Source organism: Parasteatoda tepidariorum, chromosome 2 (assembly GCF_982258835.1).
Source record: "Parasteatoda tepidariorum strain Cologne lab strain chromosome 2, Ptep-v5.0, whole genome shotgun sequence".
In the NCBI taxonomy this organism is placed as follows: Eukaryota; Metazoa; Arthropoda; class Arachnida; order Araneae; family Theridiidae; genus Parasteatoda; species Parasteatoda tepidariorum.
Window position 1 is genome coordinate 77,533,614 of NC_141756.1, and position 17,720 is coordinate 77,551,333.

Consider the following 17,720-nt stretch of genomic DNA (forward strand, 5'->3'; position numbering starts at 1 on the left):
GCTTGAAAACGCATCATTTTTTTACCTTTACCTACATTGTGAAATATTCAAAGCTTGTATAAGTATTTTATCATTAACGCAAACTAAATTTACCTTACATCCAAATAATAACTCGAATTAAAGTTTAAAATTAAATTACGAAAAATTATTGTCTCCATGTTAAATTTATTTTGACCATGTTAAAATATTTTTTACTTTTTTTTATATTTTCGAATCAAATGCTTGAAATAAAATATCATTTTTGAAAATACTGAGCTATTAATTATAATTTTAATACGTCCTTTGTTGCGTGTGGTTCTTTCATTAGAATAACTTTTACGACCTAAAACATTCGAATAAGGTTCTATTTTTTTTTGTTCAAAACTGGTAATAAATATTTCATTTACGGCGAATAATTTTCTGCTCCAAGAACTACTTACAGATAATTTAACAGCTGTGGAGCATATTAACCAATTCCTTCTGGGCTTTGTTATCAGTAAGTTCTTTATTAACAAATATTTTCGATGCCAATTAAAAGGCTTACTACATCGTAAATCAATTAGATAAAAAAAATTGTAATAAAGTGTTTACCAAAGAGTAGAAAAAGAATAAATAGCAAGATGGCCATGGCGGATACGTAACTCATTTCTGCTCTAAGTTTCTCTTTGCATCAACGATTTTTAGAACAGTATTATTTCCGAAAAGAATAATGATATTCAAATATAGTTGGTCTTAATCTTTCCGCTTGGTGTGGGATAAAATGTCAATATTGACATTTCAGATAAGATAGAATTCCGAGCCGCATTAATATTTCAGTGTAAACAAAGTATCTCATCTTATTGAATTTGCAGAAATACATACTTTTTTTCCTTTATGGAAATGTAGCAATTGAAAATATTGAAAATTTTGCAAAAAAATTTAATTTTAACTTAGTTTGAAACTTTTTATTATTTGAGTAGACCTCAATATTTTTTAACACTAATAAAATTCTCCATTTTAGAGATGTGATTGTAAAATTATGATTTTGCTCTTTATTTATTATCTTTAAATATTTATCGATCTCATTATCATTTAAGGAATCATTTTAATCAAGGAATATTTTCTTTAAATAAGAGTAAAACAAATATTCTTTATTTCTATTTATACACTCTAATTTTACAATCAATAGTTATTTTTCAAAAATTAATATTATCACTAAAATTAGTTAAAAATTAAAAAAATTTAAAAATTTAATTTTTAAAATCGTAATATTTTCTTAAATTTTGCATCTTTTCTATGTGCACTCGTACTTAACAATCAATCATTTATTTTCAAAAATTAGTAGCATTACTCAAGTAAGTTAAAAAATTTTAAATAAAATTAAATTTTTAAAATTTTTGTGTATTTTTTTTTAAATTTGCATATTTTTCAAAACAATTTTGGCTTAATGACTGCAATGATCACAGCCAGTAATTTGTACATTCATTTGTTTACTAATTAAAACAATTTTTATAGTTAACTATGAGCAAAATGAAAGAAAAAAAGATTGATCATACCAGCATAGCGTACCTGCTGTTAAAATTTTAATTCTTTTAAACGCTTACTTTAATGCACTGTATCATAAAGTATTTAATTAGCAACTAAGTTCCAGCCTTTTTGTTTAGCATATTACTATAACTACACTCAAAGCAAAGAAACCAACCCGTTTAACCATGCAATCCAGCTGATTTTAGATAACGGATAAAAGAAATTTGAGAATCATTTAATACAGTGAATTTCACTTTGTTTTACAACGAAAACGGAAGTCATTTGATTATCAAAATTTAACGTGGATGCAATTTTTTTTTAATTTAAAGATAGCTGATACTAAAAGGAAATTTTTCCCTCAAAGTAAATGAGATATTTCTTTTGTAAAGCATTGTATAGATAGGCAATTTCTTTTCACTGATTAATATCGTAAAAATGCGAACAAAAATTGTATGCTATGTATTTAAAAATTCTAAACCCATGACGAATAAGAAATAGCTGTAAACTTAACAAGATTTTCTAAGCGGAAAGCAAATTCCAAGATACATACACTGCTTCAAAAAAAATGTAGATCTATATATTCTTACAGACATTTTTATTCCATAACTTACGAGTAATCAATTAAAATGTTCTTTGAAAACAATACATTTTTTATCTACGATGCCCTTTCGATTCATTTATATGGCTTTACTTAATTAATTCTGACTAGAACACCTCCAAAAATCATTTTTCTAGCTCCATAAGGTTCCCATAAGATCATAAGGGTGGCATAAATTATGAGTTGTTATGCCAATTAACCAAGAAGACTAGGAAACATGAAAATTCTTTTTTGAAAAGCTGCCATAATTAAAGGATAAAAACAGAGCATCTCGTTTGCCCATTACGAAAGGGCCTTGTCTTCATAACCCTAAAAAAGAAAAAAAAATTGAATTCTAGATTATGCGTTGAAAGATTTCATCGCGTTTCTTGAAAAATAGAATGAGACTGTAATTCGGTTAATTTCCATTCTTCTCATCTTTGTTTTCTTTTTTTCTTTTCCTCTTCACTTTTACGCCTGCTTAATGCTGATGTAATGAGGTCATTGATTTTGATGTGTTGTGTTGCTCATGTTTAGTGTTTATGTTTTCGGAGAGCAATCCATTTTAATTTAGATGGAAACTTATGGTGGTTTTACGTTGTTTTTTTTATATTATTCAGTATGTATTAATTAGTATTAAAATGACTTTCCTAAACTGTAGAAAAGAATACTCAAATTCCACGAAACTTTCTACGTTTTTTTAAAAAAAAACTGTTTTCTGGTATATACTCCGAGTGAACACTTCGTCAAAGTTGCGAAATAACTATCTGGAAGAACACGAATTTCGCTAATTGTAAAAAAGAAGAAGAAAAAATATTTCGTCATTCGATTTTTCCCCAGTAAAAGGCGTAAAGCCTGATGTATCTATTTTTTCAAATAATCAGCTTATCGTGGCCACCAATGTAATCTTAATAACACAAAAAAAAATTTTTGTCATTCTATTTTTTCAATAAAAATAACCCCTTAAATCCTAATGTATCTAATTTTTCTAATAATCCTCTTACTGTGGGCACCATATAGCTGAGTCAATGTAACCTTAATAGCACAAAAAAGAAATCTATCAGAGGATAAAGTAGATCCATGGCCCAAGCAGGATTCGAAACTGAGATCTTCCTGGTGCGAGAACAACTACTTGACCCCCATACCACGTGATAGCTTATTTCGTCACTTTTTTTCGATAGGTTAGTCATCATCCTAGTTTCGTCATTCTAGTTAACAATCTCCCACAATGCACTACGATGAAGTTTCGAGTTGAGGAAACATTTTCGTCATACATTTGACAATTTGCGTTTCCAGCATTTACATGTATTTGACAGTCTCAAATCTTCAAGATGTTGTGACAAAATAATTCTCAAAATAAACGAAATATAGCTCAAGAATTGTTGAATAATCAAAAGTGAGATTTATATTTCTGTCAGTATATGTAATGTATAAAATGACAAAAATTTCAATAAAATAAATCAATTAGAAAAATGTTTTCTTATGTACTGTTACAAGTGGAACCATAATATTGTTTCAATACTGTGCACTTATGATAAGGTTGTATCAGATTACCGTCTAAGTAAAATTTGATTACCTGATAGTATGGCTCAAATGGAACGACGACATGGATTACGTAGGCACATAAACACTTTTCCACATAAGGAATTGCGCCTAAGTATAAACATGCCAAGGCACATTTTCAACGTCTACTTCGGGCGAGGAAATCTCCCCGATTAGTTGGCAAAGTGTATAGGTTGTGAAAAGTCGGCCCAAAATTAAAATGTGTCTATTTCGTGGTTTTAAATGGAGACAATTTTAAGTATAACAGACATATTAGCATGAAATTTAATATAATAAAACTAAATAAAAATATGAAAATAAAACCAATTTTGCTTGCATAAACGGAGACACTAATTTTGATAAATTTGCCATTTTCTACGGTAGTGAAATTTCTGGTAAAAAAATCATAATTCTGGTTAATAAAACTAAAATTTACGTTTTTTAAGCCACTCATATGTTGATTTTTCCATTCATATGGTAACGGTTAGCTGGAACTTCTGGTTTTCAAAATTATAGTTCTTATTGCCACGCATTTAGTAAATAATACAAAACTGAAATGTATTTTTAGCCAAATATATGGTTTTCGTGCCATGATCTAAGGTATCGTGATGAAATTACCAGATTTTACCACTTTTATCAAATTTGGTCACATATTATAAAACCTCATTTTATTGTTAATTTTACCAAACCCATTACCAAAGCGCTTCGGTGAAAATTACCATTTTGGTGATTCCATAAAACCAGAAAAATGGTAAATTATACTGTATTCTGGTAGTTTTCAATGCTGTCTTTCTCTCAGACTTTTGTTCTCAGACTTCTCTCAGTAGTTTCAGTCACAAAAGCAAGTCAAATGTCATCTTAATTCGTTTTATTTTTTGTCTATCATTTTTTAAAAAAAAAATTTATTTAATTATTTTCATTTATTTAATCATTTATTTACTTCAGAAAATATGTTGCTTTTAAGAAATAATGTGGTACAAATAGTTATACTTAAAATTACGGAATAAACATATACACGATATATAAAGGCTTAGATTGCATATTATTTAAAGATATCGTTATAAAAATATATAAGGACAATATTCTAATACATGAATGTTTAAAAAAATACAGTTTTGTGAGAAAATTCTTCACTAAAAATGTTTTCAAAATGCTTGGAAAATTTTTCCTCCAGAGAAAGCAATATATTTTTCAAAAACCAGTTAATTAAAGTACTCATTATTCATGACAATTACTTGTTAATATTTACATTGCATCAAAATGAAACGCTTTATCAAAGTCAAACTTTAAAAATAAATTATGAATGTTATACAGTTTCATTGAGTTTTAACGGTCTTCTTTAAAATCAGTTATGAAGTTTTAAAAGTACAGAAAAATTAAATATTTTACCTCCCAAAAGCTCCACTCTACTATTTTTCAAGTACAGAGAATATTATTTATTCAGTCAAGGTATGTTTCTCATCTATTTATTCATAGCGATATTCATTGACGACTGACAATATATTTATTTTATCAACCCACTCTTAAACCCAATCCTAGAGAGATATTTTAAAATTGACAGTGTTTATTTAGTTTCTATATTTATCTTTTCCCAAATAATATTATTAAATTTTGAAGTGCCTCATCTATTATAAATATTTACTGAAAAGTTCTTAAGAAGCCAAAGTGACTTTATTAAAATTTTCAGGGGATTCGTTAAGAATAAAATTAATATAGTTTCATTATGTGCAATGAATGTGAAAAATTCACCAATTAATTTCATAACAAGTTATATCTTTGGTGTTTTGCACTATAAAGGCAGATCTTGACACAAATCTTACCAATTTCACTTTTTTTTAAAAAAAAAAAAAACATCATTCGCAAAATATTTTTTGTGAGTCCGAATGCTGTATTTAACGTGAAATTTTCAAGCAACCAAGTATTTTAACACACATGATTGAACGAACTATGATGGTTAGAACATACGAATCCAGAGGTTCTTGGTTCGAATGCCGCCGGCAGAGAATGAACATCTCTCTCGTTCATTCATCTTTTCACATCACTTTTGCGACTATGTATTTTGCTCAAAATTTGCTGTTTCAGTTTTGAATACATGTGGTCTTTAAACTCAACTATTATTTTAACACTTTTCTGCACAATTTTAAGAAATCCTGTGTTACAATGCAGAAGAAATTTAAAGAAAAAAGAACCGAAAATGCAACCTATTAGTTTTCTTTTTTTAATGAAAATGAAAAGCGGCTTTCTTATAGTGAATAAATACTTTATTCAATCATACGTTGTCCATTTTGTTCCAATGCGTTTTGCCATCTTTCTGGCCGTAACATGATTCCACGCGCATGAAAGTTTTGCTATTTCCCGGCAAACAGAATGAGCTAGGCGATTTTTGTTTCTCTTATTTAGTGAGTACTTTATTTATAAAGTAGTGAGAGGGCTTCAAATATGGATAATTTTCTTGACGTATGAGAAGCAAATCACAGACCTCTACGCAACTACGAAAATTTCTTTCCATAGGAACATGAGGAACCCATATGACAAGCTTTGAGATTAAACCTTAGAATTTTCAAATGATCATGAATGGTTGAATACGATAAATTCCTTCTTTCAGTAATATCACGAGTTGCTCGCCAGTTTTCATCAATTAAAGCCTTTATTGTATAGTTATCATATTTAATTAGCGTAGAGTATCTTCGAGCATCTTAATCGAAATTTTTCTGGAATTAATTTTTTTAATCCAGGTATTGGTACTGTCATAATTCCAATACATTTTCTCAAAATACATCGAATTTTAACCTTTTTAATGGTAATAAAAGTAAAATATACCGAAAATTCTGCTTTTCATTTCCCATATTTAAAAGGGCACCAAAAGAAAAACTACTGCTTAGAATCAATCCAACTCTTCACGTGGAAGACTTGCTATATCAGCTCTCAAAATATATGACTGTTATGTGGTTTAAGAGAGAAATTGGCCGTGAAAAAAACAATTAAGTTCTCTGTTGGGGAAAAAAACGAAATTACTTTCCGAACAATGAAATAAATTCCAAAATGGCTCTGGTAGAGTTCTCTTAATAATATTCTCAGTTTGTTCTTAGTACATTTTTATGTTTTCTTTTTAATTGATAACAGAGCAGCTTTACTTTTATGCTACTTAGCTTCTTTTGTTTTAATTTACTATCATATGTATTTCTACTTCTTGTGTAAACTTTGATGAGAGATATGTACCATCATAAGGATTAATAGCTGCATAGCATGCTGTGACCGGAAATATCATTGAATATTATGAACTAGTTGCTCGTTCGTAATTGAGGCGATTCATTTGGTTTTCATAAATTAGAATAACTTATGTTTTCTAATAACTATTGTTAAAAATTTGCATTTAAATATTTTAAAAAATAGATGTTTTGTCATAAACGTTTCAGCAACTAACTTGTTGAGCTCGCCAAAACTTTAAAAAAAAGAGAAAATAGCAATTTATAGGCCTATATAAATACGATTTTCGACAATCATAATCACTATAGAAACACAAAATTCACAAGCAATCGAAAGAGTTTCATGAAATTAAAGTAATGGTTTGGAACAATGTAATAAGAAGGCACTCCTAGACGCGTACGAGGACGTTTCGATCCATGAGTTGCTTCCCATTCCTTATGATTTGCTCAACTTTTCCTCCACTTCTGTACATGAAAATTTGTGCAGTTACAAAGATTGATCAGTTATAAAATTTTGTACTTGAAGTTCAGAAACGCCTAGTATTTTATCACATTGTACGTAATTCTATTTAAATAGTACTCATGAGACAAGAAAAATCCCAACAATAAAGTATTGGCATTCTCAATATAAATATGAAATAGTCCATGTTATTAAGTTTATTACTTTTATCTTTAGAATGAACCCAACGAATCCTTTCAGTAACCAATTTTCTGATGCATTTGCAAAAAAAATAAATAAATAAATAAAATATCCTTTCATCTCTATCTAGAAATATTTTTCAAAAGGTGCACTTAATTTTACTTATATACTTACATATTAAAACGGATATCAATATTTAATTACATTACTCCTTCTAAGTTTACCTACAATAGTAAAAGAACTCAAAATCAAAATGGCTTGATCGAAAATGGAGTTTATTTTACGCTCTTTTATAATTTATGCCAGGTATTGGTAAATTCAAGGGTCAAAGTGGATAATATGTGAAGACAATGTCACTAAACTAGTATTTCTAAAGTTGTCTGAGACCACCTGTTTGCATTACGCTTTTGATATTTCTATAAAAACCAAATAACTTAAAATCAACGGCAATTTATAGATTAAAAAAAGTTATGTGCTAAAAGAAAGCAAAATTAATGGTGAAAACGTCCGTAAAAGATTGCCTTTTTTTTATTCACGCCAATGATGCTGTTAATTTTAGTAACTGGCACTACTAGTATTGTATTAATCGGTGCTGCTTGAATAGGTACTGAATATACTAAGATAGGTATCAAGGTATACTGTAAACATTTTCGGATCAAATTACGATATAAAGTACCGGAACTTTGAGTGTATCATCCGTAGAATATTAAACCATAATTGTTACTGTAATGTTAATTTTATTAGAGTGAGTCAGTTATTTAATCGTAATAATTACCGCTAAAATTACTTTATATCAGAATTTTTTGTTGCGTAACATGTTTTTGTAAAAAATATTGGTATTTTGGGTGCCGGTATTTTTTTACCGGAATTTCTTATAGTATACCTAATGTAGATACCGTAGTAACAAGTTTCATAGTAAATCTTAATTTTGAAGTGTAGGTCTCCTATAAAAAAATTATGTTAATTTTAATAAATTCACCAGGAAATTAGTTTATTAATAAAAAATTTTAAAAAATCTGAATTATTTAGTTTGTTAATATTGTCGGTTGCATGCTTTTCAGATTGTGTTAGTTAAAACTAATTTATTGATTATTTATTTTTTTACTCAGCACGAAAAATGACTTTTCAGCTAATTTTCTTTAAAATTCTGATAACATGTTTAAACAATTCAATGAAGAAATTAAACTAATGGGTACTATTAAAACATAAATATTGTAACAATGTTTTCCTGAAGCATGCGCTAGCATTTTCTATGGTAGCGATTCTGATATAAATGAAATAATCGCGTTGTTCTACAGTTAGAAAGGATTAGTGCCTCAAACAAGGTCTAATCTGTTTGCAACAGATTATCTGGGTTTCATTTTGTCTCGCCAATTGTTTTCGCCAATTAGTATGGATCAGCTGTGATTACAGACAATGGGATAAGTAATTACAAGAAAATGTCTGCAGAATACCGTTGCGCAATGAAAGTAAAGCTCTTATACTTCGATTAAACTTTTTATTTCATAGAAATAATTTTTGTTAAAAACTTAAGAAAATATATTAATTATTCTACGTTTAGTTACGTTTATTATATGTTTAAGTCTAAAAATGTAGAGCAGTTTGTAAATGTCATGAAAACCAAGACGTTTAATTTTAAAGACTTCAAATTGTATTAATATCTTGAATAAGATACATTTTAATTATTTATTTAGACATCTATTTATTTTATTTTACTTTTTATTTCATTTAGTATTTATTTTTTATTCATTTATTTTATTTTATTTTGTTATACTTTGTTTTATTTTATTTCGTTTTATTACACTTCATTTTATTTCATATTAATTTTTTTTATTTTGTGATTATATTACTTTACATCCACAACGGAATAGTAGCAGTTTATAACAACAAAATTTTAAGCTTTGACCTTATGTAAAATTATAGACTAAACTCTTTAATTTATGTTTGAAGGTCAAGAAGAAGGAATGGTGTAAGTCCATGAAAGCTAATTATGTAAAAACAATGACAAAAGTGAGCGGATAGGAGCTTTTTTCCATGCACGAACCATCTGCACTGTGTAATAACTCTCGGTGAGTAATTAATATCGTTTCTGATTTATCAAAACTCAGTAATCCTTAAAATGCAACAGATGGCGATTCAATCGTCATTTTTTGTGAAAAATAGATATAAACCGTTATTTTTTCTTGATCTTCATTTAAGTAATACCATACAACTACGATAATAACATAAGTACCGTACAATTACGAAAACCTTAAACTCTAAATGTTTAATCACTTTTTTATACCAAAAGATAGATTTACTTTACACTTTTCATTTAATTGCTTCATAATAATTTAATCTTAACATGATTATAAAAAATTTATAGCCCACAAACATAAGTTGTTTCTTTATACAAATAGATAGAATAACTTTACAATTTGTATTTAACTGTTTTAAAATAATATAATCGCAACCCAATTATAACTACTATAATTTAAGTGATTTCCTTATGTAAAATTATGGATTAACTTAAGAATTTTTTTTATTTCTTTTTACAATAATGTCATCGCAGCACGGTTATAACATTTTATTTCGCCAATAACTTGAGAGATTTTTTTACAAAATTATAGATTATCTTTACAAATTTTTATTTAATTTTTTCTAAATAATGTAATCATAACGCAATTTTACCAAGTTATCATCCCTAAATTTTAATTAGTTAATCATAATTTATTCTAGAACGAAATTGGAAGTCAGGATACAATCATGACAGAGTGCCATTAATAAAATCCTCAACTCGTAGTTCATTTTTTTGTTACAAAATACATATATTTTATAAGTAATCTTCCAGTCCAATATTAATTCATTTAGTCACTGAATGGTGCTCTTAAATTTTAGATAATGTATAACTTTCAATATGATTCAAATTCAATTTACTCTTTCGGCAGCCATTTTTTTGGCTCATCAACTTTTTCAAATTATTTAACAATTAACTTACATTCTTAAAAAAGTTATCTAAGTATTTACTAAACATAAAACTTATTTTGAGTAAGTGAACAACAAACAGTATTCAAGAATAAATGGCGACAGAAACTTATCAGGAGGCAAAATAAACCATTTAATTAATTTGTTAACTTTTATTAATTTAAGCGGGATTTTTTTAAATATTTTTTTACTTAATAAGAGACACACAAGGCAATTTTAATTCAACAAATGCCTAAGTACACTTTATATGACAATTACACTTTTTATCAAACAAATATTGATATTTTCGTAAAGCATTTTCAATATTTTGGTCATACTAACTGCAAAAAAAGATTAATTAAAAAAAATTAAAATAGCATTTTAGACTTTTACGAAAATAATGAATGTTAATATCTCTCAAAGGTTTGAAGAATCATCTGAAAAAAAAATTTTATCTTTTTTCCAAGAGCAAAGCTAAAGTCTGAATTTGAGAGATAATACGGAAATTGTTTTTATCAAACCTTTTATCATCTCAGAATCAGAATTTTAAAAGTGTAATTCATATAAAATTGAAATGCAGATATTAATTATCTTTTACCTATTAGTACCATCTCAAGAGTTCATAAGAACAACTTTTTGCACTTTTTTTTATAAATTTGACAGAAACTGTTTATTCCGGTTTTTTGAATTTTTATCAATGGCAATACTTATCAAGTTTTTATTTGATATCAAAGTTTTTTTTTTTCAATTCGACATTATAAATTCCTCAATTCCTTTATTTTTCTTATTTATTTAATTCAAAAACAGCTTTTCTACGTATCCACAAGAAATTGTTAAATATGAATGATTCTTCATTGAAAAGGTTCTTTAATAAAAAGGTTTTAAGGGTTAATTAAATTGCCCCAGGAGCTAGGCGTAACACGAAGTAAAAACTTCACATATTAAGGTTAAAATAATAATATTTAAGAATATATGTTTATGTAATATAGCTTGTAATATGTTATGTACTATGTTTTTCTAATATAGTTCGACGTGTGACAAGGTAGCAATTTGTATATTACATGTGCTTCACTTTATGGGAAAGTGTAGGGGGGCTTAAAGATTATTGAAAAAAAAAATTTGAAAATGGGCTGCCCGTTGTCATGGTTACTGAAAACAGGCAGTCTCTTCTCTTTGTTTTGCATACTATATAATTTCCTTTATGTCACATACCACCTTTACGAATTACAGTCACTTTAACAGAATATTGCAACTCTTAAGCAATATGCAGGAGTATATTTATTTTTGACTTTTTGAAACAATTCATATGCATTTTTAAGCTTGCAAAAATATAAAAGTATTATTATTCTTAACTCTCTTTAAATACCCCCCCTCCGATGGAAAATGGTCCCCCCGTTGTCATGGTTACTGAAAACGGTCAGTCTCTTATCTTTATTTTGCATACTATGTAATTACCTTTATGTCACTTATCACCTTTTATGAATTACAATCTTTTTAACAGAATATTGCAACTCTTAAGCAATATGCAGGAGTACATTTATGTTTGACTTTTTGCAACAATTCATATACATTTTTAAGCTTTCAAAAATATAAAAATATCATTATTCTTAACTCTCTTTAAATACCACAAATTCATTTTCACTCACAAACATCAATTAATAACTCTTGGTTAAAGCTCATTTATAAGGATCTTGAAGACTAATTATGCAATAATCTTATACAATGCAACTAAACAAATTTAACAGTTTTCTAAATAATCTTAGAGACATCGTTAGCTATTTAACTACTAACGATTGCAGCAGTATGATTAATAATATTTTTCACTTAATTTTGCTTCCACGCAAATTATATATAACTAAATGTTTCAAGTTATTCTAAGTTGTATGCAGGAAAAGTTCTGAACCCTGCCATCTTAGATAAATAATCTGCAGACTCTAAGATAGTATGCAGTAGATAATCCATTGAAACTGCAGTTCACGTTGTATAAAACGAGGGAATTCATTAATCAACTAACACCGTTCATCATATCTAAGACATATTTCCTAGGGCATTTGCTACAATATGTTATCTTTCAATAATCATTAACTTTAATGTTTGACGGGTTCACATTTTGCAATAAACTCCAGAGCGTCGTTCTCTCTGCATGAAATATATTGCGTTAAATTATTCGCTGGTAAAGGTACGATACTATCATCATTAATTTCAATACACCTTTGTTTTGGGTTTTTTTTTAAGAAAATGAACGTTTTCGTCAAAAGTATGCAAAATAAGTTCAAAATAATATTTGCCGATTTTTTGCTTGTGGGAATTCCACTCATTTCTGTTTAAAAAAAAGAGGGGAAAAGAGTATGTTTCATTTCGTAATTCATTTAATGAAAAAAATGGAGGTATATTTTTAGTACGTTGTCCAAAAACAAATATTTTAAAATAAGATGATAAGAGATAAAAGTTTTTAACACTTGATCACATTATGCAAAATACATGTACTGTTAAAAAAATATATTCGGAATATATGCGTTAAAAAACATACAAAATATGGTACTTTAAAGTAATATTTACCTATGTGTTGGTTTTGGTAATGCTTCCTCTCATTTCGGTTTAAAGAAAAAGGAAGAAAGTATGTTTCATTTCGTAATTCATTTAATGAAAAAAGTGGAGGTATATTTTTAGTACGTTGTCCAAAAACAAATATTTTAAAATAAGATGATAAGAGATAAAAGTTTTTAACACTTGATAACATTATTCAAAATACACGTATGGTTAAAAAAATATATTCGAAATATATGCGTTAAAAAGCATACAAAATATGGTACTTTAAAGTAATATTTACCTATGTGTAGGTTTTGGGAATGCTTCCTCTCCTTTCGGTTTCGAAGAAAGGAAGAAAGTATATTTCATTTCGTAATTCATTTTATTAAAAAAGAGATAAAAATATATGTTTTTAGTGAGAATAAAATAAAAAGATAAAAGTTTTTATCACTAAATCATATTATGCAAAATACGTGTGGTGTTTGAAAAATCATTCGGAATAAATATATATATGTTAAAAGCATGAAAAATAGGGTGATAGAAATAATGTTTACCGATCTGTTGCTTTTAAAAATGCTTCCATTCATTTCAGGATGAATAAAAAAACGAAAATATATTTTGTTTTGTAATTTATTTCATCGAAACAGATGAAGGTATACTTTTAGTACGTTATGTAAGGAACAAAAATTTTAAAATAGGCAGGTAAGAGATAAAAAATTTATCACTTTGAGCTTAAAACCTTTTTTTCGATATGCAAAATACATGTAATGTCAGAAAAAAAATCGGGAAAATTAAATCTGTTACAACAGTTTTGGGAGAAGTTATTAAGAGCGAATGAAATTATTTGCGTCAGGAATTTTGTCATTGGACCCGAACGTATTTTTACGTTTTAATACCGAATAGGGAAATTGTGCCAATTGTTTTCGCTAATTATTGAATTCTAAAAACATGTCTGCTGTAATTCAAAACCACAAAAAGACAAAATTAAAACATCAAATGGAAATAAATATTTTTAAAAGAACTTTTTACTTCAAGTGGTCTAAACAAGTATATGATTATTATTGACAAAACTACACTGAGAAAAAGTATGGTCTAAGCTTCCAGAATGTGGTAAAATTTATCGTGTTTGTGGCTCTATGGGACCACCAAAAAGCTTCGTAAATTTTATTTATGCATTTTTGCAATGATTTTAGCAAAATTAACAATAAAACATGCTTTGCAATAAAATATGTGATGAAATTCGTTAAATGTTGTAATTTTATCATGATATTTTTGGGGCATAGCATAAAAATAATTTATACGGTTAAATTTATTTTTCAGTTTTGCATTTTTTACGAAATGTGCAGTAATAAGAACTATAATTTTTAAAACCAAAATTTCCGATAAAACCAGCCATACGAAGGGAAACATTATGAAATGAATGGATTAAATACTGTATATTTTTGTGTAATTAACCAGAATTGAGGGGGTTTTTTTTACCGGATATATTATTACTGTACAGCATGATAATTTTTTCAGATTTTTTTTCTCTGTGTATTTGTTATTAAATATCATCATGCATTATTGAAGGTATTTTATTGTTGCCGCACTCGGAATCAAAAACACATTAAGCATTGCATTTTTGAAGACACGTTATTTAGTAACAGAAAGTGTGCGGCAAAAGCGATACCTTAACAGTTTTCATTTCTTTTTCTTAAGAAAAGAAATGAATCTCACTTAAAAAACTGAGTGAGGATTTATGTGTAGAGTCTAAGAACCCCCAAGTTTCCATTTTAAAGAGACAAAAATACATTTATGATTCCAATTTGTCTCCTCAAAAACGTAGTATAAAAAACTTTCATTTTATTATTGTCTTTATTTAAGTTTTGGGTCATTTATTTGTTATAGGAAGTGCACAAATTTTAATAAACCAACGAATTCTGTTTGGCGATTAAAAAAGACAATAAACTCTGCTTGCAGTGGTGATTGCCGTCATGTATAGAGTTCCAGTTCAAATTTGAGCATCCTAGAGACTTGCTAGAGGTCGTAAATTTGATTAGCGATAAAATGACGATAAACTGAGCCAAGGGATAAACTGGGAAACGATTCAATCTTGTATTACCATCAGGCACAGAGTCATAGTTAAAATTTGAGCTCTCGATTTGAAAGCTGGTTGAAACTTCTGCGGGGAATAAAATTCCATTAAATTATACTTGTAGTTGGATACGATAGAAACGGGATTTTTTTAGCATTGTTTTTCAAGGATCTTTCGCCAGGGAAAATAAAAAAATCCACAGTTGAAGTGCCTGACACGTGAGGCAAAGCTATAATGTGAAACTATCTACACCATCTTACCGTGAAAAATTTATCTAGGATTTAGAACTCATAAATAACTTAAATAATTTAAAAGTTATTAAACTTTTTTTTAAAACTCGCCAACTTGGCAAGATTTTTCCACTTAGATAAATATTATCAAAATTATTGAATAATTCTAAATTCTAACAAATTGTCACAAGTCCTGATAATATAACTTTGAAATAACTTTTCAAATATTAAAAAATTAGGTCACAAATGCTTTTCATTTTCAAAAAAGTGTGATTTTTCTTCACATTGCCTTTTGACGCCATTTTCTGAATAGTCATAGAAGGTGCTGTCAAAAAATAAGCTAAATTTGAACTATCTGTCCTAAATAACTGTTGCAAACTGACAGAAACTATGAAAATGACATTTGAATCACAAAAAAGCATTATTTCGCAGGACGATATAGCCTTCGTAGAACAACCTTAAGGTAGAAAGTATCAAATGAAATTTGCGCACTCTTGCTGGCCAAAAAATGGACAAAATTTCTTCTGCAATATTCCATTTTCTCAAAGAAGAAACCTTGGTAAATAAGATATAGTAACAAAAATTAGCCTGTTTCATTTATTTAATTTTCATTTTAACTAATATTTTTCTAAACAAGCTGCATTTAAATAATTTTTATCTTAAAATCTTTGCTGACTGTATAATATTCTATTTTGCGTACGCCGTCTATTTGTTTTATTAAAAGAAGAGAGAAGTATTTAAAAAAAAGGAATTAGTATTAAAATACTCAAGTGACATTTATTTAAATTTAAAGTTTACGCAAGTACACAACATTCTTCAACTTAAAACAGATTTAATTAATAAAGTGAGGTAAATACAGTTTGACCCATTACATTTTGTATGGTCTTCCAGAAGAAAGACTAGAAACATTTTTGTTGTGAAATATTAAATTTTAAGTCATAATTGCGAATCGAAGTTTTGAAAGAGTGTCTAGTCTGGAAATTATTTTTCTTTTACAAGAATATCCCGCTTTAAATGGACTCATAATTGCTTCTGAAGAAGGCAAACGTCCTTAGAAAGTTTAACAAACGTCAAAGCTTAAAATTTTGTTAATCATAAAAGAAGATATTTCATATTCAAGTTTTAAAAAAATTAAGTACTTTAATGTCAATTGGTGTTAATTAGGCAACAGAGTCTCATTGGTTAAAATATTTTAGTATCACTTGAATTACGTAATACCACGGCTAAAATTAATCAAAATAAGTAAAATGTATGCAAAAAAATTATATTAAATACTGTATATTAATTAATAATTAATATATTAATTAATTATTATTTTTAATTATATTAATATTAATTATTACTATAAATAAATATTATTATAAATAAATTATAAATAAATATATTAATTATCATTTTAATTACATTAATTAATAATAATAAAAATTAATAATAATAAAAATTAATAATAATTATTTATATTTATAGATTTAAGAAACAACTTTAATCAGTAGAAAAAGAATTTGAAATTTTACAATCCTCGTTTAGCGTGAATTATTAAATATATTCTTCTTTTATAAAGATATTTTCCATTCATTAATGTTCCATTCATAATGTAATTCTCTTTTAAAAATTATTTCTACATTTTTTTTGCTGTGATTTTTTAATTATTTTATTTTGTAAGCTGTTATTTTTAAGTTTGACTACCCTCAACTTTAAAAGCATTTTATCGTCATTATACTACTATATAACATGAACCGTTAAAAGTTTACTTCCATTTTTAAGACTATACTCAACTTTTTCCAAAACAAATTCCAGCTTGCCCCTGATACAGTTGCAGACATATATTTTAGATTGATCGTAATTACAAGAATCGGACAATAACAAGCCACGATGTTTCTGAGGATAGAGCGGTCACCTCTGAGGTGGTCATCGATAGCTGGTCATCGAAATCCCATCGATAGCTGGTTGATACGAATTCTAATCCCGGCTCGCGTATCATGTGTTAGAATCCCCTCGGCGTCTGGCTAATCATGGTGGTTTTTGTGATTTTCCTCTCTCTATAACGCACGTGCTAGTTAGTCCTCCAAGTAAGCTACTTTCTTCAAGTATTTGATTCAGGAGTTCCCTTGTCTGCTTTGTTGGGTTTCAAATTACTGGGCACCGACCAGGTGGCCGAGTGGTTAGCGTGCCTGACTACGGAGTCGATGGTTGCGGGTTCGAATCTCACTCAAGTCATGGATGTTTCTCTCTATCTGTGTTCTATGTCCTTTCTCATGTGTGTGATTGTTTGAATGTGACCCGCCCTATAAATGGTTTTGTGGTTGTATGACGGGTAACGAGAAGAGAGTAGCAGTTCTGGCACCCCTGGCCAATGGGACAATACATCACAAGTGCCCGCCATTTAAAAAAAATAATTACTATGCTACAGAGTTGAAAATTGATACTCTTAAACTCAGAATTGATTTGGCGTTTAACATCTGTTTTAAAATAAGCAAATATGAATAAAACAGTA